At 43.6% G+C, this 24044-nt stretch overlaps 1 pseudogene across 1 annotated transcript in view; it reads left to right on the top strand.

Moving 5' to 3' along the window:
* Nucleotides 1-23293, top strand: part of LOC311137544 (cytosolic carboxypeptidase 4-like) — a 226011-nt pseudogene extending 202718 nt beyond the window's left edge. The window contains exons 18-21 of the transcript in view: nt 8752-8879; nt 10218-10343; nt 10663-10840; nt 23129-23293. The product of the transcript in view is annotated as a cytosolic carboxypeptidase 4-like (transcript). The remainder of the gene's footprint in view (nt 1-8751; nt 8880-10217; nt 10344-10662; nt 10841-23128) is intronic.
* The last annotated feature ends 751 nt before the right edge of the window (nt 23294-24044 follow it).

Below are 24044 nucleotides of genomic sequence, written 5' to 3'. Positions count from 1 at the left end.
CACAAAACTGGATCTCAGGAGCGCTTACAACTTGGTGCGCATTAGGGAGGGAGATGAATGGAAGACAGCATTTAGTACCACCTCGGGTCATTATGAGTATCTCTTCATGCCATATGGGTTAATGAATGCCCCTTCAGTCTTCCAATCCTTTGTGGACGAGATCTTCCGGGACTTGCATGGGCAGGGTGTGGTCGTGTACATTGACGACATTCTAGTGTACTCATCTACACGAGCCGAGCATGTAGCCCTGGTACGCCGAGTGTTGGGTAGGCTGTTGGAGCATGACTTGTATGCCAAGGCAGAGAAATGTCTGTTTTTCCAGGAGTCCATCTCCTTTTTGGGTTTTCGGTTGTCCGCGTCAGGGGTGGAGATGGAGGTTGACCGTGTGTCAGCCGTGCGTAATTGGCAGACTCCAACCACTGTTAAAGAGGTGCAACGGTTTTTGGGTTTTGCCAATTACTACCGGAGGTTTATCCGGGGTTTTGGACAGGTGGCAGCTCCCATCACGTCCCTGCTGAAGGGGGGCCCGGTGCGTTTGTAGTGGTCGGCTGAGGAAGATACAGGGCGTTTAATAAACTGAAGAACCTGTTCACCTCGGCTCCGGTGCTGGCGCATCCGGACCCCGCTTTAGCGTTCCAAGTGGAGGTGGACGCGTCAGAGGCCGGTATTGGGGCAGTATTGTCTCAACGCTCAGGCACGCCTCCTAAACTCCGGCCCTGCGCTTTTTATTCAAAAAAGCTCAGCCCGGCGGATGAAATTATGACGTAGGGGACAGGGAGCTGCTAGCCGTAGTTCAGGCCTTAAAGGTGTGGAGGCATTGGCTTGAGGGGGCTCAACACCCTTTTCTCATTCTGACTGACCATCGTAACCTGGAGTACATCCGGGCAGCTAGGAGACTGAACCCTCGTCAGGCTAGGTGGAACATGTTTCTGACCCGATTTGTCTTTAAGCTTACGTACATCCCAGGGTCCCAGAACGGTAAGGCAGACGCACTGTCCCGGCGGTATGACACAGAGGAGAGGTCCATTGAGCCCACACCCATACTGCCGGAGTCTTGTCTGGTGGCACCGGTGGTGTGGGAGATCGATGCGGAAATCGAGCGGCCGTTACGCACCGACCCTACTCCTCCGGAGTGTCCAGTGGGGCGGACGTACGTGCCGCTCGAGATCCGTGATCGTCTCATATATTGGGCTCACACGTCGCCCTCCTCTGGACATCCAGGTATTGGCCGGACAGTGCACTGCCTTAGTGTAAAGTACTGGTGGCCAACATTGGCTAGGGACGTGAGGGTTTACAGTGGGGAAAAAAAGTATTTAGTCAGCCACCAATTGTGGGAGTTCTCCCACTTAAAAAGATGAGAGAGACCTGTAATTTTCATCATAGGTACACGTCAACTATGACAGACAAAATGAAAAAGAAAAATCCAGAAAATCAAATTGTAGGATTTTTTATGAATTTATTTGCAAATTATGGTGGAAAATAAGTATTTGGTCAATAACAAAAGTTTCTCAATACTTTGTTATATACCCTTTGTTGGCAATGACACAGGTCAAACGTTGTCTTTAAGTCTTCACAAGGTTTTCACACACTGTTGCTGGTATTTTGGCCCATTCCTCCATGCAGATCTCCTCTAGAGCAGTGATGTTTTGGGGCTGTCGCTGGGCAACACCGACTTTCAACTCCCTCCAAAGATTTTCTTAGGGGTTGAGATCTGGAGACTGGCTAGGCCACTCCAGGACCTTGAAATGCTTCTTACGAAGCCACTCCTTCGTTGCCCGGGCGGTGTGTTTGGGATCATTGCCATGCTGAAAGACCCAGCCACGTTTCATCTTCAATGTCCTTGCTGATAGAAGGAGGTTTTCACTCAAAATCTCACGATACATGGCCCCATTCATTCTTTCCTTTACACGGATAAGTCGTCCTGGTCCCTTTGCAGAAAAACAGCCCCAAAGCATGATGTTTCCACCCCCATGATTCACAGTAGGTATGGTGTTCTTTGGATGCAACTCAGCATTCTTTGTCCTCCAAACACGACGAGTTGAGTTTTTACCAAAAAGTTATATTTTGGTTTCATCTGACCATATGACATTCTCCCAATCCTCTTCTGGATCATCCAAATGCACTCTAGCAAACTTCAGACGGGCCTGGACATGTACTGGCTTAAGCAGGGGGACACGTCTGGCACTGCAGGATTTGAGTCCCTGGCGGCGTAGTGTGTTACTGATGGTAGGCTTTGTTACTTTGGTCCCAGCTCTCTGCAGGTCATTCACTAGGTCCCCCCGTGTGGTTCTGGGATTTTTTCTCACCTTTCTTGTGATCATTTTGACCCCACGGGGTGAGATCTTGCGTGGAGCCCCAGATCGAGGGAGATTATCAGTGGTCTTGTATGTCTTCCATTTCCTAATAATTGCTCCCACAGTTGATTTCTTCAAACCAAGCTGCTTACCTATTGCAGATTCAGTCTTCTCAGCCTGGTGCAGGTCTACAATTTTGTTTCTGGTGTCCTTTGACAGCTCTTTGGTCTTGGCCTTAGTGGAGTTTGGAGTGTAACTGTTTGAGGTTGTGGACAGGTGTCTTTTATACTGAAAACAAGTTCAAACAGGTGCCATTAATACAGGTAACGAGTGGAGGACAGAGGAGCCTCTTAAAGAAGAAGTTACAGGTCTGTGAGAGCCAAAAATCTTGCTTGTTTGTAGGTGACCAAATACTTATTTTCCACCATAATTTGCAAATAAATTCATAAAAAATCCTACAATGTGATTTTCTGGATTTCTTTTTCTCAATTTGTCTGTCATAGTTGACGTGTACCTATGATGAAAATTACAGGCCTCTCTCATCTTTTTAAGTGGGAGAACTTGCACAATTGGTGGCTGACTAAATACTTTTTTCCCCCACTGTATGTCTCCTCCTGCTCAGTGTGCGCCCAGTGTAAGGCGCCTAGACACCTGCCCAGGGGGAAGTTACAGCCCCTGCCCGTTCCACAACGGCCGTGGTCTCACCTCTCGGTAGACTTTGTCACTGACCTACCTCCCTCCCAGGGGAATACCACCATTCTGGTCGTTGTGGATCGGTTCTCTAAGGCCTGTCGTCTCATCCCAATGCCGGGTCTCCCTACTGCCCTACAGACCGCAGAGGCTTTGTTTACCCACGTCTTCCGGCACTACGGGGTTCCCGAGGATATAGTGTCAGATCGAGGTCCCCAATTCACCTCTAGAGTCTGGAGGGCGTTCATTGAACGGTTGGGGGTCTCGGTTAGCCTTACCTCGGGTTTTCACCCTGAGAGTAATGGGCAGGTGGAGAGAGTGAACCAGGATTTGGGCAGGTTTCTGAGATCGTATTGCCAGGACCGGCAGGAGGAGTGGTCGGGTTATATCCCTTGGGCAGAAATTGCCCAGAACTCTCTTCGCCACTCCTCTACTAACCTGACCCCTTTCCAATGTCTGTTAGGGTATCAGCCGGTTCTGGCACCATGGCATCAGAGCCAGATCAAGGCTCCTGCGGTGGATGAGTGGTTTCGGCGCTCGGAGGAGACGTGGAACGCTGCACACGTCCATCTGCAGCGGGCTATCCGTAGACAGAAGGCGAGCGCCGATCTCCACCGCAGTGAGGGTCCAGTTTACGCACCTGGAGATCGAGTCTGGCTCTCGACTCGAAACCTGCCCCTTCGCCTGCCCTGCCGGAAGTTGGGTCGGCGGTTTGTGGGGCCATTTAAAGTCCTGAGGAGATTGAACGAGGTACAACTGCCTAATTATTATCGCATTAACCCCTCGTTCCATGTGTCTCTCCTCAGGCCGGTGGTAGCTGGTCCACTCCAGGACTGTGAGATAAGAGAGACTCCTCCATCCCCACTGGACATCGAGGGGGCTCCGGCGTACTCAGTCAGGTCCATCGTGGATTCGAGACGTCGGATGGGGGGTCTACAATATCTCGTGGAGTGGGAGGGGTACGGTCCGGAGGAACGGTGCTGGGTGCCTAGGAGGGATATCTTAGATCCCTCCCTCCTGACGGAGTTCCACCAAAACCATCCCACGCGCCCTGCTCCGCGTCCTCCTGGCCGTCCCCGAGGCCGGGGGGGGGGGTACTGTCACGAATACCGCCGAGGCTGCTCCTCCTCCTTGTTCGGGCAGGCTTCGGCGTTCGTCGTCCCCGGAGTACTAGCTGCCACCGTTTGATGTTTCGATGTTCGTTTGGTCATGTCTAGTTTAGTGCACCTGTTTCGTATTCTGTCCTGATTATGTCACTTATAAGTTTCCCTGTGTTAGGTTTTGGAGTTGTGTGTTGTTGTCCGCCTGTCGTTTGTCTGTTGGTTTATGTTGTGCTTTAGTGTTTTACGCGTTGCGCGTAGGTTTTCGCCTCCTGTGTTTTGAGGCCATTTATTTTCTGTATTGTGTATTCAGTCAAGTAAAGCTGTTTGACTTATCCGCTGTGTCCTGCGCCTGACTTCACCACCACATCCACAAGTACATCGTGACAGCTATATACAGGGAGTACCAGTACCAGATCAATGTGCAGAGGTACGAGGTATTTGAGGTAGATACTGTATGTACATAAAGGCAGGGTAAAGCAACTAGGCATCAGGATAGATAATAATAAGAGTAAAATAAAGAACAGAGTAGCAGCATATCAGTGGCGGTCAGTGCCATTTTTAAGATGAGGGAGGATGATTTTTTTTTTAATGAGCATGGCCTTATTTCTATTGCAGCATATTGGACTCTCATTCATATTCCATTCACCCAGCTAAAATGAACAGCGATAGGTTTAGGCTACTACATGATACTCAAATTTTGTTCTGTTTGCTTCCGTTTAAGAAATGTTTTTCAACAGAATCGGTGGAATGAACACACCCCTGATCACGCGTAAACACAGTTTCACTTTCATAGCAGCCACGTTGTATTCCTTCTATGCGCTCTCCTCCTCTCACCTTGTCCCTTTGCTTGTGGACTTCAATGCACAACACTTCAGCTGTATGTGACCAGGCGTAAAAAACATTCCAAACCAAACTGCTACGCTATCGTTGTCACCATATTAGCTAAAGTAACTTCATAGCTAAGAGAACTAACGCGTTAGTAAACCTGCTACAATCATGCAGTAACGTTAGTGTACAGTCAGTAAGCAGTTACACCGGCGGGCCCAGGTGGCAATAAATTAGTAATACCAAAAGCTTACCTTAACTTGGAAGATTTACGGTGTTGTGTTGGATAGTCATAGCCAGCTAGCTAACATAGCATCCCTCTGTTTGAGCAGGGTGTTTCAGTAGGCTAACATTTAATAGCTAAGTAAGTGAAACTGAAAGTGAAAAAAAAGGACAATCTCTTTATATCTCTCTTGGTCAGTGGTGTAAAGTACTTAAGTAAACATACTTGAAAGTACTACTTAAGTAATTTTGGGGGGTATCTGTACTTTACTTTACTATTTATATTTTTGACAACTTTTACATCACTACATTCCTAAAGAAAATAATGTACTTTTTACTCCATACATTTTCCCTGACACCCAAAAGTATTCGTTACATTTTCAATGCTTAGCAGGACCGGAAAATTGCCTAATTCACACACTTATCAAGAGAACATCTCTGGTCATCCCTACTGCCTCTGATCTTGCGGACTCATTAAACAGTGTGAGTGTTGGATCGTGCCCCTGGCTATCGGTAAATTAAAAAAACAAGAAAATGATGCCTTCTGGTTTGCTTAATATAAGGAATTTGAAATGATTTATACTTTTACTTTTGATACTTAAGTATATTATAGCAATTACATTTACTTTTGATACTTAAGTATATTTAAAACAAAATACTTTTAGACTTTTACTCATAGGATTTTATTGGGTGAATTTCACTTTTACTTGAGTCATTTTCTATTAAGATACCTTTACTTTTACTCAAGTAAGACAATTGGGTACTTTTTCCACCACTGCTCTTGCTTCTCCTTCATTTTGTAAGAAATGAATTTGTTAAAAACTGTTCAACTATTGTCTTTCTCTCTCTTTGAGTCAACTACTCACCACAATTTATACACTGCAGTGCTAGCTAGCTGTAGCTTATGCTTTCAGTACTAGATGAATTATATGATCCTTTGATTGGGTGGACAACATGTCAGTTCATGCTGCAAGAGCTCTGATAGGCTAGAGGACGTCCTCCGGAAGTTGTCATGATTACTGTGTAAGTCTATAAAAGGGGGTGAGAATCATGAGCCTCCTAGGTTTTGTATTGAAGTCAATGTACACAGAGGAGGACAGAAGCTAGCTGTCCTCCGGCTACACCATGGTGCCTCCCTACAGAGTGCTGTTGAGGCTGCTGTAGACCTTCTTTGCAAAATAGTGTGTTTTAATAAATTGTTTGGTGACGTGATTATATTTAGTATAGTTTTATCTAAGAAGGATAACTTTTTAAAAATGTTTTACAATTTAAATGTTTTGGAAATTTACTGAGGAGGATGGTCGTCCCCTTCCTCCTCTGAGGAGCCTCCACTGCAGCATATGAGGAGTGTGAAATTGCGTGTGTATGAGTGTGCATAAGTCCAATAGCTCTGAGGGTCCAGAAGTCAGTAATGAATCGTCATCTTCCCTGCCAGGTCAGTGTTCTCTGACTTGGCAACTCTATGACAGCCTGTCAGTAAAGATCCTGCCCCTTTGATTGGAAATGCTGCCCTCTATTTTGGCAAGCAATCACACGTTAAACACCAGCCATTTGCCCCGCTCACAAGTCATAGAAGACGATCAAGTTCCTGACACATACAGTTTTGCTTCTGGTGTAGCTCTTCTCTGCTTAAAGCTTATTTTCATGTTAGTCTGCATAATTTGGGTGGATTTAAAGGTATTTGTTTCATTAGTGCATTGTTGACGTAGTCCCAAGTTGTCAAGATATGTAATTTTCAAAATACAATAATTCAAAATAATTATTTAAGATACTTTTTGAAGAGGTAGGGTTTCACGTGCTTTCCGAAGATGGGCAGGGACTCTGACGTCCTAGGTTCAGGGGAAAACTGGTTCCACCATTGGGGTGCCAGGACAGAGGAGAGCTTGGACTGGGCTGAGTGGGAGCTGTCCTCCCATAGGGGTGGGAGGGCTAAGAGACCAGAGGTGACAGAACGGAGTGCTCGGGTTGGGGTGTAGGGTTTGAGCATAGCCTGAAGGTAGGGAGGGGCAGTTCCTCTTGCTGCACCGTAGGCAAGCGCCATGGTCTTGTAGTGGATGCGAGCTTCGACTGGAAGCCAGTGGAGTGTGCGGAGGACCGGGGAGACATGGGAGAACTTGGGAAGGTACTACAAAGATACAGGCGTCCTCCCTAACTCAGTTGCCGGAGACGAAGGAAACCGCTCAGGGATTTCACCATGAGGCCAATGGTGACTTTAAAACAGTTACAGTGTAATGGCTGAGATAGGATAAAACTGAAAATGGATCAACAACATTGTAGTTACTCCACAATACATACCTAATTGACAGAGTGAAAAGAAGGAAGCCTATACAGATAAAAAACATTCCAAAACATGCAACAAGGCGCTAAAGTAATACTGCCAATAATGTAACTTTTTGTCCTGAATACAAAGTGTTATGTTTGGGGCAAATCCAATACAACACATTACTGAGTACCAATCTCCATATTTTCAAGCATAGTGGTGGCTGCATCATGTTATGCTTGTAATCGTTAAGGACTGGGGAGTTTTTCAGAATAAAAAAGAAACAGAATGGAGCTAAGCACAGGCAAAATCCTAGAGGAAATCCTAGTTCAGTCTGCTTTCCACCAGATACTGGGAGATGATTTCACCTTTCAGATTAACAATAACCTAAAACACAAGGCCACATCTACACTGGAGTTGCTTACCAAGAAGTCGGTTACAGTTTTGACTTAAATCTGCTTGAAAATACACTATATACCCAAAAGTATGTGGACACCCGTTCAAATTAGTGGATTCTGCGATTTCAGCCACACCTGTTGCTGACAGGTGTATAAAATCGAGCACACAGCCATGCAATCTCCATAGACAAACAATGGTCGTACTGAAGAGCTCAGTGACTTTCAACGTGGCACCGTCATAGGATGCCACCTTTCCAACAAGTCAGTTTGACAATTTCTGCCCCGGTCAACTGTAAGTGCTGTTATTGTGAAGTGGAAACATCTAGGCGCAACATAGGCTCAGCCGCGAAGTGGTAGCCCACACAAACTCACAGAACGGGTCCGCCGAGTGTTGAAGCGCGTAGCTTGTAAAAATAATCTGTCCTCGGTTGCAACACTCGCTACCTCTGGAAGCAACATCCGCACAATAACTGTTCGTCGGGAGCTTCATGAAATGGGTTTCCATGGCCGAGCAGCCGCACACAAGCCTAAAATCACCATGCGCAATGCTCAGCGTCAGCTGGAGTGATGTAAAGCTCGACGCCATTGGACTCTGGAGCAGTGGAAATGCGGTCTCTGGAGTGATGAATCACTCTTCACCATCTACCTGCCCGAATGCATAGTGCCAACTGTAAAGTTTGGTGGAGGAGGAATAATGGTCTGGGGCTGTTTTTCATGTTTCGGGCTAGGCCCCTTAGTTCCAGTGAAGGGAAATCTTAACACTACAGCATACAATGACATTCTAGATGATTCTGTGCTTCCAACTTTGTGGCAACAGTTTGGGGAAGGCCCTCATGACAATGCCCCCCTGCACAAAGAAAGGGACATATTAATGCTCATGATTTTGGAATTAGATGTTCGACGAGCAGGTGTCCACATACTTTTGGTCATGTAGTGTATCTCTGTTGTGTTGTTAACAGTCACCGCTGCTCTGAACGGTGAGGATCTGAACAGACAGTGGATAAAGCCTGATCCTGAGCCCTACTATCTACCACGCCAAAGGCTTCCTCTACTACCTCAACAGCATCGGCAGGACGCCTCTGGTGAGAGGTCACTCAACAAACAGCTTCACCGTATCTGTAGAACAAATAGATTCCTCTCTCTCTCTGTTTCTCTCTCTCTCTCTCCCTGTCTTTCTACCTCACCCTCCCACATAAACACTCAGTGACACGCATATAGTATGCATACACAACGTTTTGAACATAATATGTATGCACAAATCACCCCTGTTGTTCATTCAGATAGGTAATGCAACGTCCCTTGTCAGTCTGATTCACCTCCCCTGAACTTGTGAACTCTCTCAACTCCAACAACCATTTGCTTTGTTTCCAGAATGTCAACTCAGGGAAACATCTACAGTACAGCTCCAGTTGTTCAGCCCTTCTAACCATACAGTAGACTTGATAGAACTGTTTTAGAAAATGTTTTACTAATTTAGCTAACTCACTTAGGCCTATATACTATTGTTATAACAATCGGACAGGTTTATTTCTCTAACTGAAAATGTGTTGTGCGTCTCTTCAACCTTGATGTGAAGGAAAACCATGTTAAATCCAAGTTCATAATGAAACAAAGGCTTTTTACTACTTGCCATCAGTGTAAACATAAAGAATAAGAAACTATCCCAGCTATGGGTTTGATTCTATATTTTTCCTGCAGTGTGAAATGAAGAAGTAAATTGTGTGGCAGCAATATCATGAAGTAATTAGCTTGATTTTCAAATGAATTGATCTGTTATTAACAGTTTATTATTTTATAATCACCCAGTGTACCTGCACATAATTATGAGCATGAAACTGTATTATTATCACAGAACAAAACAATTGCTTAATGCATGTAATTGATTGAAACAGATGTAGGATCTTAATTTGATCACTCTTTTAGTGCACCGCAGGAAATGCAAACTTGTAGAGTATTTGAGTTACAAAAAATCTTCCTTTTTTTTTTTTTACCTTTGAAATGTCATACTTGATTTGCCCTAAGGAAAAATGTATCAACCCATATAAAAATGTCCAGTATTAGAATCTGCTGCAGGATTATTTTCTTGCTGTAGAAAACTGGCTCAAATTAAGATCCTACGTCTGTAGTGTTTGACTTCTCTTTGTTGTAAGTGCCTGTGATGTTAATTGATGCGGTTAATGCCCATTCTGACTAGACAGTCGACTGCATTTGTACTAAAGTTACATAATTATTATCTCACAATGGCTCTCAAAACATTGTCATTTGTGTGATCACTGTTAGATTAATGAGGTTCAATCAAGCCCAGAACCTTGTGTTCCTTTAAGGCCATCATCACAGCTAGAGGCCGTTCTCCTCTCTGACATTAGACTTCTCTCTGGGCTCCTCTGTCCCCCTCTACAGTATCTCTGTCATGTTGCCTCCACAGGTGTGATTACCATGGCCACTCGCGGAAGAAGAATGTGTTCCTGTATGGCTGTAGTGTTAAGGAGACTGTGTGGCAGTCAGGTTCTGCTGTCAATACTGCCACTCTGAAGGAGGACCCAGGATATAGGTTAACTATTAGTGGATATTTGAAGTAGAATTACTGTTAAGCTTGGTCATTACCCAACTACAGTATCAAGCTTTGTTTAGGGGAAGAAAATGTGCTGCTGTCTTGGAAATGTTATAATGTAGTTAAAACTATTATTATTATAAAACTATTAATTCATATAGTATACAGCATGTATCTATCATTTATTAGAGCCTCAATGAATCATGATGGTAATCAACCTTTCTTTACCTACATGATTTGGGCTTCAATGGCTAAACAGTGTAAAGAATACCCACCACTGTATTAAAGCCCATTTCTTCTCCCTCTGTCTTTGTTTCTTGACCATCCCTAAGAGTCTGGACCGGATAGCCCCGGTGTTCTCCTTCAACAGCTGTAACTACCTGGTAGAGAAGTCCCGAGAGGCCACGGCCCGGGTGGTGGTCTGGAGGGAGATCGGCGTGCGCCGCAGCTACACCATGGAGAGCACCTTCAACGGCTGTGATCAGGGCATCTTTAAAGTATATCTTACACACCACTCTTTACAATGTTATTTATGCTGTGTTGGGGCCAGTTCATAGATCAATTCTCAACTACTTTGGTGCCGTAGGCCTATACTGTGTAGTCTTTGTATCTGATGAAACCAGGGAAATATATTTTGGGGGCGATTTGAATATAATTGAATATGTCCACTGAGGAAAACGCTTCTTTCTGTGGCCAATGTATGTTTTTTTAATTTTTAATTTAACCTTTATTTAACTAGGCATGTCAGTTAAGAACAAATTCTTATTTACAATGACGGCCTACCAAAGGCAATAGGCCTCCTGCGGGGACGGGGGCTGGGATTAACTTGACTGATTATGTAACCTGACTGAAGTTATGACACTACCAACCAGAATGTTCACTAATAGATCCGGTACCACATCATCAACCTCTATTGATAATATTTTTACCAATATGGCTGAACATTGTTCTAAGGCTATATTATTGGCACTAGGTTGTAGTGATCATAACTTGGTGGCACTCATGAGAAAAACCAAACTAGCAAAGGCTGGCCCTAAAGTAATTTACAGAGGTCCTACAAGGGGTTCAACCAGGACTCATTTGTGGATGAGGTTAATAGTTGCTTGATCTGTAGGGTGTGTCCAGAAGTCTGGAAAGAGTGAAAGGTTATTCCACTACCTAAAGATTTTTAAAAAATCAGCTTTCACTGGTCCTAATAGTCACCCTATAAGCTTGCTGCCTGTGTTAAGTAAATTCTTGGAAAAAAATGTATCTGTACAAATCCAGGGTTATTTTTCATGTAATGGTCTGATAACGGGTTACCAGCATGCCTACAGAGAAGAGCATTCTACGAGTACGGCCTTAGCGCAAATTAAGGTGTTCCTAATGTTTTGTATACTCAGTGTATTACGCTTGCTGGAGACCCACAAGTAAATGAGTTGATGAATGGGATGCCTGTAGAACAAGTTAAAAATACCAAACTACTTGGCATCACGTTAATACCGCTCTATCCTGGTCTGAACATATAGATAATTTGGTAACAGTTTACTTGACACCCAGCGTCATAACACGTTATGACATGGTCATAACCATGTCATAATATGTCATAGCTGCTGACATATCCTGTCATAAACTGTTATAATATGGTTATAACACTGTCCTGACTCATATTTAGACCTGTTGTGACATATTGCGTTATTTTATGGCTGGTTATGACACCTTCATAAGAGTGTACAAACCCACAAAACCTACCACGGTAGTTATTTTATGGCTGGTTATGACACCTTCATAAGAGTGTCAAAACCCACAAAACCTACCACACAAGGCAAAACATTCCATTACACCATAGCCTACTTGTCAACAGTATGTTTATGTTATATATATATATTTTTAATTGATCATATTAAATTATCATTGTAATTGCGCACACATTGATGTCAGACATGTACCTACACCAATGCTCTGTTGCTTATGACTGGGATGAATGCAGGAGCTGATTTCAGGAGCAGGACAAGACACCCTCTTTTTGACTGATGACTGATATAAGGGCATGTACGTGATAGGCCGGTCATAATGCTTCTTGACAGTGTCATAAAGTGTATTTTCTTAGTCCAAGTAAAGTGACACAGGATGGTCATAATACTTCATGACAGTGTCATACATTTGTATTTTCTACAAGTTATTGAAAATATTATGAAAAAAACATGACTGTAAAGAATTCATTACAACAACAACAAAGTATTTAAGAAAGCAAACTTCTTGGCAGGGAAAAAACTAATTTAAATAAATGTGGGTTTTGACACTCTTATGTACAGTAGGTGTCATAACCAGCCATAAAATAACGAAATATTTGTCACAACAGGTGTAAATATATGGGTCATGACAGTGTTATGACATATTATGACATGGTTATGACCATGTCATATCGTGTTATGACACTGGGTGTCAAGTAAAATGTTACCGATAATATTGTAATTAAAATGGGTAAGGGCATTGCTGTAACAATAAAAGGTTATGTGCACTGAATTAGGTGATTCAACCTCTGGTTTTATCACACCTAGAGTACTGTCCAGTCATATGGGCATCTGCCGCAAAAAAATACCTAAAAAAGCTCCAACGCTCTTCTCTATCCGAATGAATGTCAACCAAATGCATCAGAATATCTCATGGCTTCCTGTTGAACACAAATTACTATTGAGTCTTTTGACTGTCTTTAGGGATGTTATATTTTTCAAGATACCACAGTATTTCACATACCAATTAGTGTATACTAGCAACTAAAACAACCACCAAACCAGACAGGCAAATTCAGGGCATCTGATAACCCTCAGGCCAAGGACAAATCTCCTAAAATCTACAGTTTTGTACCGAACCATCACTGAATGTTTTACCAACTCACATTACTCAGGCAAAAAGTAAATCTACCTTCAAGAATTCAATAAAATAACATCTAATGTGATCGACCATATGACCGGACTGATACTAGAGGCCATCTACTGAATGTTAAATATATTACCTGTCAGGTATTTTAATTGTCTGTAAGGTCTACTTGTTAAATGGTTGTAATGTCTTAATGTAAATTGTAATTGTTTGTAATGTCTTTTTAGTTCTGTGTTGGACCCCAGGAAGATTAGCTAACGTTACGGTATCAGCTAATGGGGATCCTAAAAAAAAAAAACTCCCCCTACCTCCCCCTACCTCCCTCTACCTCCTCTACTTCCCTCTACCTCCCTCTACCTCCTCTACTTCCCTCTACCCCCCTCTACCTCCTCTACCTCCCTCTACCTCACTCTACCTCTTCTACCTCAGCCTACCTCCCCCTACTTCGATCTACCACCTCTAACTCCCCTACCTGCCCCTACCTGCCCCTACCTGCCCCTACCTCCCCCTACCTCACCCTACCTCACCCTACCTCCCCCTAATTGACAAATTAGATATAATGTTTAGACCATCAGAGATAAGAGACATTAAATTGGGCTGCAGAGGTAGCCAGTGGATATGGGGGCACATTGCCAGAATACCTTCCCCTTTTGAGATGAGTGCCATGGGTCCGTTTGTGCACCCCAGTTAATCTTGACCTTGATGGTAATGTTTTACTCTACAGGGTATATTTATGATATAACTTTCTATAGCACCGTTTTATTAAAATGTGGTACAGGCTCTTCCATAGCAAAGTGATCCTGTTCCTCCATGCAGATCTCCTCTAGAGCAGTGATGTTTTGGGGCTGTCGCTGGGCAACATGGACTTTCAACTCCCTCCAAAGATTTTCTATGGGGTTGAGATCTGGAGACTGGCTAGGCCACTCCAGGACCTTGAAATGCTTCTTACGAAGCCACTCCTTCGTTGCCCGGGCGGTGTGTTTGGGATCATTGTCATGCTGAAAGACCCAGCCACGTTTCATCTTCAATGCCCTTGCTGATGGAAGGAGGTTTTCACTCAAAATCTCACGATACATGGCCCCATTACTTCTTTCCTTTACACGGATCAGTCGTCCTGGTCCCTTTGCAGAAAAACAGCCCCAAAGCATGATGTTTCCACCCCCATGCTTCACAGTAGGTATGGTGTTCTTTGGATGCAACTCAGCATTCTTTGTCCTCCAAACACGACGAGTTGAGTTTTTACCAAAAAGTTCTATTTTGGTTTCATCTGACCATATGACATTCTCCCAATCCTCTTCTGGATCATCCAAATGCACTCTAGCAAACTTCAGACAGGCCTGGACATGTACTGGCTTAAGCAGGGGGACACGTCTCGCACTGCAGGATTTGAGTCCCTGGCGGCGTAGTGTGTTACTGATGGTAGGCTTTGTTACTTTGGTCCCAGCTCTCTGCAGGTCATTCACTAGGTCCCCCCGTGTGGTTCTGGGATTTTTGCTCACCGTTCTTGTGATCATTTTGACCCCACGGGGTGAGATCTTGCGTGGAGCCCCAGATCGAGGGAGATTATCAGTGGTATTGTATGTCTTCCATTTCCTAATAATTGCTCCCACAGTTGATTTCTTCAAACCAAGCTGCTTACCTATTGCAGATTCAGTCTTCCCAGCCTGGTGCAGGTCTACAATTTTGTTTCTGGTGTCCTTTGACAGCTCTTTGGTCTTGGCCATAGTGGAGTTTGGAGTGTGACTGTTTGAGGTTGTGGACAGTTGTCTTTTATACTGATAACAAGTTCAAACAGGTGCCATTAATACAGGTAACGAGTGGAGGACAGAGGAGCCTCTTAAAGAAGAAGTTACAGGTCTGTGAGAGCCAGAAATCTTGCTTGTTTGTAGGTGACCAAATACTTATTTTCCACCATAATTTGCAAATAAATTCATAAAAAATCCTACAATGTGATTTTCTGGAAAAAAAAATCTCAATTTGTCTGTCATAGTTGACGTGTACCTATGATGAAAATTACAGGCCTCTCTCATCTTTTTAAGTGGGAGAACTTGCACAATTGGTGGCTGACTAAATACTTTTTTCCTCCACTGTATATCAGGAGGATTAGGGTGTTGATTGAATATTGAAATACTCTATTTCACCCCCCCCCCCCCCCCCCCCCCCCCAAAAAAAAAAGACGTTTCTTGTAGTTCGCCACCAGGTTTGCACACATCTCAGGAGGGATTTTGTCCTACTCCTCTTTGCAGATCTTCTCCAAGTCATTAAGGTTTTGAGGCTGACGTTTGGCAACTCGAACCTTCAGCTCCCACTACAGATTTTCTATGGGATTAAGGTCTGGAGACTGGCTAGGCCACTCCAGGACCTTAATGTGCTTCTTCTTGAGCCACTCCTTTGTTGCCTTGGCCGTGTGTTTTGGGTCATTGTCATGCTGGAATACCCATCCATGACCCATTTTCAATACCTTGGCTGAGGGAAGGAGGTTCTCACCCAAGATTTGACGGTACATGGCCCCGTCCATCGTCCCTTTGATGCGGTGAAGTTGTCCTGTCCCCTTAGCAGAAAAACACCCACAAAGCATAATGTTTCCACCTCCATGTTTGACGGTGGGGATGGTGTTCTTGGGGTCATAGGCAGCATTCCTCCTCCTCCTAACACCGCGAGTTGAGTTGATGCCAAAGAGCTGTGCTGCTAATCTCAGCTTGTTACCTGTATAAATGACACCTGGGAGCCAGAAATCTTTCTGATTGAGAGGGGGTCAAATACTTATTTCCGTCATTAAAATGCAAATAAATGTATAACATTTTTGACATGCGTTTTTCTGGATTTTTTTGTTGTTATTCTGTCTCTCACTGTTCAAATAAACCTACCATTAAAACTATAGACTGATCATTTCTTTGTCAGTGGGCAAACGTACAAAATCAGCAGGGGATCAAATACTTTTTTCCCTCTGTAATTCCTGGTTTGAGTGATATTGAAAGTTCCATAAGCAATATAACTGTCTCTGTAGAATACAGCAAGCTAATTTTGACAGCAATTTAAGCTAGTCATTTGAAAACATTCAGACTTTATACCTAATTTTCTCACTATAGCACAGTCAATGACTCAGAAGACTCAGTCCAGCTGGCTAGAGTAGCGCCCACTGGGTGTTGCTATGTTGGGTATATGATCAGAAGCTGAATGTGGGGGGATATGGACTAATGGATGAGAAAATCAGACTTTTCATTAGGATGGCCCAGCAAGTAGAACAGGTGGTGGGCCAGATGTTTGCTACATGCACTTTAGGGTTGGGCAAAAGCCTGAATGTTTCTTGATTAAAAAGTCTGTACTAATATCGTCAGGCAGTGTCAGACGTCTGGCAGACCATTAGACTGTAAAGTGAATTCAAGTGGGCCCTCTCTCTCTCTCTCTCTCTCTCTTTCTCTCTGCTGCTCTTTATGTGCTGCCTGAGCAGTCGGTGAAGAAACGACCTCAGTTCACCGTTAATTCATGCCAATTAGTGGTTTGTGTGAGACTTGGTATTGGCTATGGGATTCATCAGTGAGTAGAAGCTTAATTATCCTCTAAGACAGTCACTGAATCAGAGAGTTGGTCATTGTTGGGAGCAGCTTACCACTGAGTTAACACTATGCTGGGTTTGGTGTGCAGGCTTGGAGAAATAAGGGGTGTTTTATACTAGTAGGATAATATTTTAAACAACTGTGTCCAGAAATATTCTGCACTTCATTCACACATGGATTTCTTTCCTTTTTTATATCCAGAACTGTATTCAAGGGGGATTCCTGGGACTGACCTCATTACATCAGCTAATTCTATTCTATTTGTTTTCTGAGTGATAGCCTGTCAAAATATGAATAGATTTATGTGTTTTCGGACCAGACACAAGCCAGAAACTGGCTCAAATTGGGACAAATGCATATTGGAAGCCATATTGGCTTTAGCCTTTGCACTGAAGCTTTCCATTCACTACCATGCCTCTGGGTTTTCTATTTATTGATGCAGTAAGATTGTTAATTCCAAAAGAAGGGAAATCATGAAAGGAATCTAATTTGCATCACCAAGATTTTACCTCTAATCACCTTAGCTTTGCAATTCCAACTAGAAAGGGAGAATGTCTGCTGAGTTGTCTTTTGTTTTTTACGCGCAAATGAATTGTCTTATTTTTCTTAAGGACACACATGAATTAAGAAAAACGAGTACCAAAATAAATTATCACCAAATTATTTGATTAGGTTTCTGGAGTTTCTTGCTTCCTCACAAACTATCGGTTGTATTTCTCTTTTATGGTACTTCATTCTAAATATTGTCATAAACTGAAGAACTTGTGGTCCTCTGTAGCTCAGCTGGTAGAGCACGGCGCTTGTAACGCCAAAGTAGTGGGTTCGATCCCCGGGACCACCCATACACAAAAAAAATTTATGCACGCATGACTGTAAGTCGCTTTGAATAAAAGCGTCTGCTAAATGGCATATTATTATTATATATTATAAGAAGAGGACAAATAGTTTACTTAATTAATTCATTTTTTATGTAAACGTTTTTCAGATTGTGGAGAGGTGCCAAAAGGTCACAGGGCACTCCACTAGAGCTGAGTTTAATAACTACAACTTAAAATACATATGGGGTGACTTTACAATAAGGATATACTGTATATCAAACTTCCTCAGACCTAGCTTTCCTATTGGGACTACATACATATACAGGAGAAGAGAGCCAGCACATCAACTTCAAACATCAGGGCAGTGACCTCAGAATACATGTTCTTAAGGTCAGTCTTTCACTGGGAAAGGCAGACTCCATCCAATATTAATCAGGATCTACGGTAATACCAAATGAAAGAGTCATGACGAGAGAGCCTTTTAAAAGCAACACCAAATGTCAAATCCCAGACACAGTTACGCCTACGCTACATCAATGTTGCAGGGTGTCTGTGTGTGTGTGTGACTGTGTGTGTGGGTGTGTGTGTGTGTGTGTGTGTGACTGTTTGTGGACTGTTTGTTGTCCTGATAGAAGTGCGTGAACCTGTTAACAAGACCATTAGGGAGTTATTGTTTTCAATGAGTGGCCACCACAGTGTGGAGGCACAATCTGTACAAAGTATAGACAGTGATTTCTACAGGGACATTAGAGGATAAATTAACCAGCATCAGTAGACTAGACACATGGGCTCCACAAACAAGGGTCCAAGAGGCTCCAGACAGTGCTGTTTGCTTTGTATCACGTATTTCAGGGAAAAATGATGTGTTCAAACATGGGTATTGAAAGGAGATATGATTTACAAGTGGCTGAAAATGAGAGGAGGCTGGTCATAATCTAAGGAAATAACCCCCTTACCGTAAATCCCCAAAAGAATGTTCACAGAAATGTAAATAGAGTGGGCGGTACAATACAGACTACATAGTGTGTTGGGAAATCTGGCGGTAAGATTTGAAACCATGGTGTCTCTATGGGCTGGAGAAGCCATGTTGAGATGGTGGAGATCTGTGTGCATGGCTAGGAGTTAATTAAGATCTTCTTCAAAGCCAAGAGATCTGGCACCTTCATTGCGTTAATAGACAGTACCAGTCAAAAGTTTGGACCCACCTACTCATTCAATGGTTTTTCTTTATTTTTACTATTTTCTACATTGTAGAATAATAGTGAAGACATCAAAACTATGAAATAACACATATGAAATCATGTAGGAACCAAAAAAGTGTTAAAGAAATCAAAATATATTTTATATGTGAGATTCTTCAAAGTAGCCACCCTTTGCCTTGATTGACAGCTTTGCAAACTCTTGACATTCTCTCAACCAGCTTCATGAGGTAGTCACCTGGAATGCATTTCAATTAACAGGTGTGCCTTGTTAAAAGTCTCTATTGCACTCCACACTGCCCTTTCCCACCTGGACAAGAGGAACACCTACGGGAGAATGCTATTCATTGACTACAGCTCAGCATTCAACACCATAGTGCCCTCAAAGCTCATCACTAAGCTAAGGATCCTGGGACTAAACACCTCCCTCTGCAACTGGATCCTGGACTTCTTGACGGGCCGCCCCCAGGTGGTAAGGGTAGGTAACAACACATCTGCCACGCTGATCCTCAACACGGGGGCATCAGGGATGCGTGCTCAGTCCCCTCCTGTACTCCTTGTTCACCCATGACTGCATGGCCAGGCACGACTCCAACACCGTCATTAAGTTTGCCGACGACACAACAGTGGTAGGCCTGATCACCGACAACGATGAGACAGCCAATAGGGAGGAGGTCAGAGACCAGGCCGTGTGGTGCCAGGATAACAACCTCTACCTCAACGTGACCAAGACAAAGGAGATGATTGTGGACTATAGGAAAAAAAAGAGGACAGAGCACACCCCCATTCTCATCGACGGGTCTGTAGTGGAACAGGTTGAGAGCTTCAAGTCCCTTGGTGTCCACATCACCAATGAACTATCATGGTCCAAACACACCAAGACAGTCGTGAAGAGGGCACGACAAAGCCTATTCCCCCTCAGGAGACTGAAAAGATTTAGCATGGGCCCTCAGATCCTCAAAAAGTTATACAGTTGCACCATCGAGAGCATCTTGACTGGTTGCATCACCGCCTGGTATGGCAACTGCTTGGCCTCTGACCGCAAGCACTACATAGTAGTGCATACGGCCCAGTACATCATTGGGGCCAAGCTTCCTGCCATCCAGGACCTCTATACCAGGCGGTGTCAGAGGAAGGCCCTCAAAATTGTCAAAGACTCCAGCCACCCTAGTCATAGACTGTTCTCTCTGCTACAGCATGGCAAGCGGTACCAGAGCGCCAAGTCTAGGTCCAAAGGGCTTCTCAACAGCTTCTACCCCCAAGCCATAAGACTCCTGAACAGCTAAGCATGGCTACCCGGACTACTTGCACTGCCCCCCCACCCCCACCCCATCTTTTTTACGCTGCTGCTACTCTGTTAATTATTTATCCATAGTCACTTTAACTCTACCCACATGTACATATTACCTCAACTACCTCAACTAGTGAGTGCCCCCGCACATTGACTCTGAACCGGTACCACCTGTATATAGCCTCCCTACTGTTATTTTATTTTACTTCTGTTCTTTTTTTCTCAACACTTTTTTGTTGTTGTTGTTTTATATTACTTTTTTATTAAAAATAAATGCATTGTTGGTTAAGGGCTGTAAGTAAGCAAGTAAGTGGTAATGTCTACACCTGTTGTATATGGCGCATGTGGCAAATACAATTTGATTTGATTTGAGATCAATAAATATAAACGTGCACGTTTTAGCGCCACCGTGTGGTCGATATGAATGTTCTTGCATATGTTGAGTCTTGACAATGTTTGCAACATGTGTACCAAATTTTGTTACAATACGAATATCATTAACTAATTTATGTGCAAGACCACGCCCACGTTAACGTTGTTTTAGGTACTAGTCTGGAAAGTATTGCGTTCAGAGACCTTTGTCCATAGATGCCACATATTACGTTTCTTGTAGATCGGTCATTCGATGCCAGAGGAGAAGCGGTTTAAGTGTGTTTCACAAAATTCTAAATGGTGAAAATCCATCATGGTGGACCAACTTTGTTCCTTGGGAGGAGAGGGACCTATGTTCCGAAGTTCATTACTTTAGGTCAAACGGGATTAGTGGCGTGACCTTTCTATGTTAGCATTTTCACTCACTTGTTATAGCTCCATCATCTGGCCAATCAGTGTAATTTTGTAAATGCCGGATCTCAATCGCAAGACACATCCTTCACCCAAGTTTTGTCAAAGTCGTGCCAGTGCTGTCTGAGATATTGCATGTGACGAACGAACGTACTAACGGACAGAGACAGATCCACTGTCCCCTCCCCAATTTCATCGTGGGGGACAACTTAATGATTTGTGAACCATGTAATGTCATACGACCCTGCAGTTGAACTGGAGGGGGTAGAGGGAGCCAGTGGTCCAAACGGTGAAGCTGTCTCTCAAGTCTCTCTCTCGATGTAATTGGCACTTGGTAGCTCATAGGCTATTATTTTGTAGATATTAACCAAACACTCTGTTTGTTGTGGGCTTGTTGGGTTGTTCATATTGCTCTGTCTAATGTGGATTATGTGGGGTATTGTCATTTCGTTATTCTCAGATAGAGAAGGTATTTTGTCATTTAGAAAGCAGCTTGTGCTCACAGACATATCAGATACTTCCTTTTTTTGATTAGCCATTTTACATGTTCGCCACATTTCCATTTCACATATCTGTGGTCCTTCTCTAAATACCATGTTCAAATGTGCCAAAATGAGAAAAGGAAGAGCGGTTTAAATACATCCTCGTGCAGAGCATGAAGCAAGGCAGCAATTGAAATGGTCGATGTTGCCTCCACATGCAAACAGGGGAAGAATAGATTTTCCTCCCCAAGCAAACAGCCAGGGCTCTATGCATTCTGCACATGTAACCCTCATCTGCGGTCTAAATTATTGAACAGCTATCCCTTGCACACTATGTACCACTCATTTTGAAAGGGCTTGGTCTGCTTTCCACTGACGAGTGTTATTGGTGAAATATATGCTGTTTCTCAGGGGGTATGGCGGGTCCAGACACACAAACACAATACACACAACGCGCACGCACACACACACACACACACACACACTTCCTTGTGTCATGGCTTTAGACAGAGTCTCCTCCCGTGAGTCATGGAGCTGCTGTGGCCACAGCACCCAGCTCTCCAGCTCTCCTCTCTACCCTGCTCTCTGTGCATGTTGAGCAGTCATTCCACTTATTTGCTCTGACATGGAGGAAACAAGGATACTGGATGGAAAGAAAACATGGCTTCAACACAGGATTAAAGAAGAGGAAAATTGCTACACTATTTGTTCTGTCATGAAGGCGATTCTGGATGAAAACATCACTCCTGCTCTAAAGAGACTGCATGAGAGCAGAGGATCTGTTTCATCGTAGTCCTATTGAGTCCTATACTAGAGCGGGACGCCATCACTCCATTTAGGCTAAATAGATGCATGGACATAGTATAGCAGGCTGAGAGGCACTTGCGACTAGCGGTGTTCTCAAGGCTGCTTCAAAACATGTTTCATCATCATGTCATGTGTCAACAGTATTTGCTCTTATATTTGCATAACCATGTCCCTTTGTAAAGCACGCCACGTTTCATCAGTTTGGTGACAGCCGCAGAGAAAAACAAACAACCCTGGTGAATGACACCCTCTGTGGATCTGCTACTGGTGGTCTCCTCCTCATCCTTAGAGGAGTAGCTTCTAATGTGCTTGTGCTAATAAGACGGTTGAGTAAGCAGGTGCAGTTGCCTGTAGAGCAATTATCTGCAATCATTATGACATTCCCTGGAAAAACATACAAAAGCTAATGTCCTGAAGGTGCAGTTTCTATGCATACAGAGCCCACAGGCTAATGAGCAGATCACAGATGTAAAAAGGGATCTAGTTCATAGCCTATTTCTCCATGGGTCCTCTGTAGCTCAGCTGGTAGAGCACGGCGCTTGTAACGCCAAGGTAGTGGGTTCGATCCCCGGGACCACCCATACACAAAAATGTATGCACGCATGACTGTAAGTCGCTTTGGATAAAAGCGTCTGCTAAATGGCATATATTTTTTATTTTTTTATGTGAGTACAATTATCAAGAGAGGCTTTCCATACAGCACAATGGTTATGGACCGTAGGCTAAATACTCCAATGGTCCCAGTATCATTACCACTTATACAAGTCTAATGTATAGCTGCAGCAATCCTACTTGTCAGACAGGAAAATATTAGATAGATATTGATTAATTAGTTTGCTTACATACCGTTGTAGGCAGTAATGAGTAGGCTATTTATCTCCTTTCTTGCTAATGAATGACTGAAACCTTTTCTAAAGACATGTCATATCATATCCTGATGCTCCTGTGTTTTGAATGGCCTCTGTTGTGTGCTATCTTGTGTGTTCCAGGGCATGCAGACTGGCACGGGGATTTTGGAAGAGATGTGGGTGAAGTTCTCTCAGTCGCCTCTCTCCTTGAGGAGGAACACAATGCTGTATAACAGGAGAGTCATCAGCCAACCAACCCTGCTCGACCTGGATGACAATCTCCTGAACCACAAGTCCCACAAGTAAGTCCTTTTCCCGACAGCCCATACTGTAGGTCTCTCTTTCCCCTGCCTCTGCTCTTTGGACCTGCCCCTGCTCAGACTCTCTCTCTATATAGGATATTTTTGCAGAATTCTGCATGCAGTCTCAATTTGGTGTTTGTCCCATTTTGTGAATTATTCTCTCTCTCTCTCTCTCTCTCTCTCTCTCTCTCTCTCTCTCTCTCTCTCTCTCTCTCTCTCTCTCTCTCTCTCTCTCTCTCTCTCTCTCTCTCTCTCTCTCTCTCTCTCTCTCTCTCTCTCTCTCTCTCTCTCTCTCTCTCTCTCTCTCTCTCTCTCTCTCTCTCTCTCTCTCTCTCTCTCTCTCTCTCTCTCTCTCTCTCTCTCTCTCTCTCTCTCTCTCTCTCTCTCTCTCTCTCTCTCTCTCTCTCTCTCTCTATTCAATTTAAGGGCTTTATTGGCATGGGAAACATATGTTTACATTGCCAAAGCAAGTGAAATAGATAATAAACAGAAGTGAAAAAAGAAATTAACAGTAAACATTCCAAAATAATAAAGACATTTCAAATGTCATATTATTGTGATGGGTGATTTGAAGGAGTCAGGCGCAGGAGGGTAAATCACAGAATAACGGGATTTATTCAGGAAAACAAAGTCCAGTACGCAAAACAGGCGCACTGGAACCAACAAGGCACATGGGGAAAATTACCCTGGCGATAAAAAATACAAGGAGCTCCACTGAGCTTCACTATCCTCACAATAAATAATCACGCACAAAG

This window comes from Coregonus lavaretus, assembly GCF_964263955.1.
Source record: "Coregonus lavaretus genome assembly, chromosome: 11".
NCBI classification, from domain to species: Eukaryota; Metazoa; Chordata; class Actinopteri; order Salmoniformes; family Salmonidae; genus Coregonus; species Coregonus lavaretus.
This window is presented reverse-complemented; position numbering and strand designations above follow the sequence as displayed.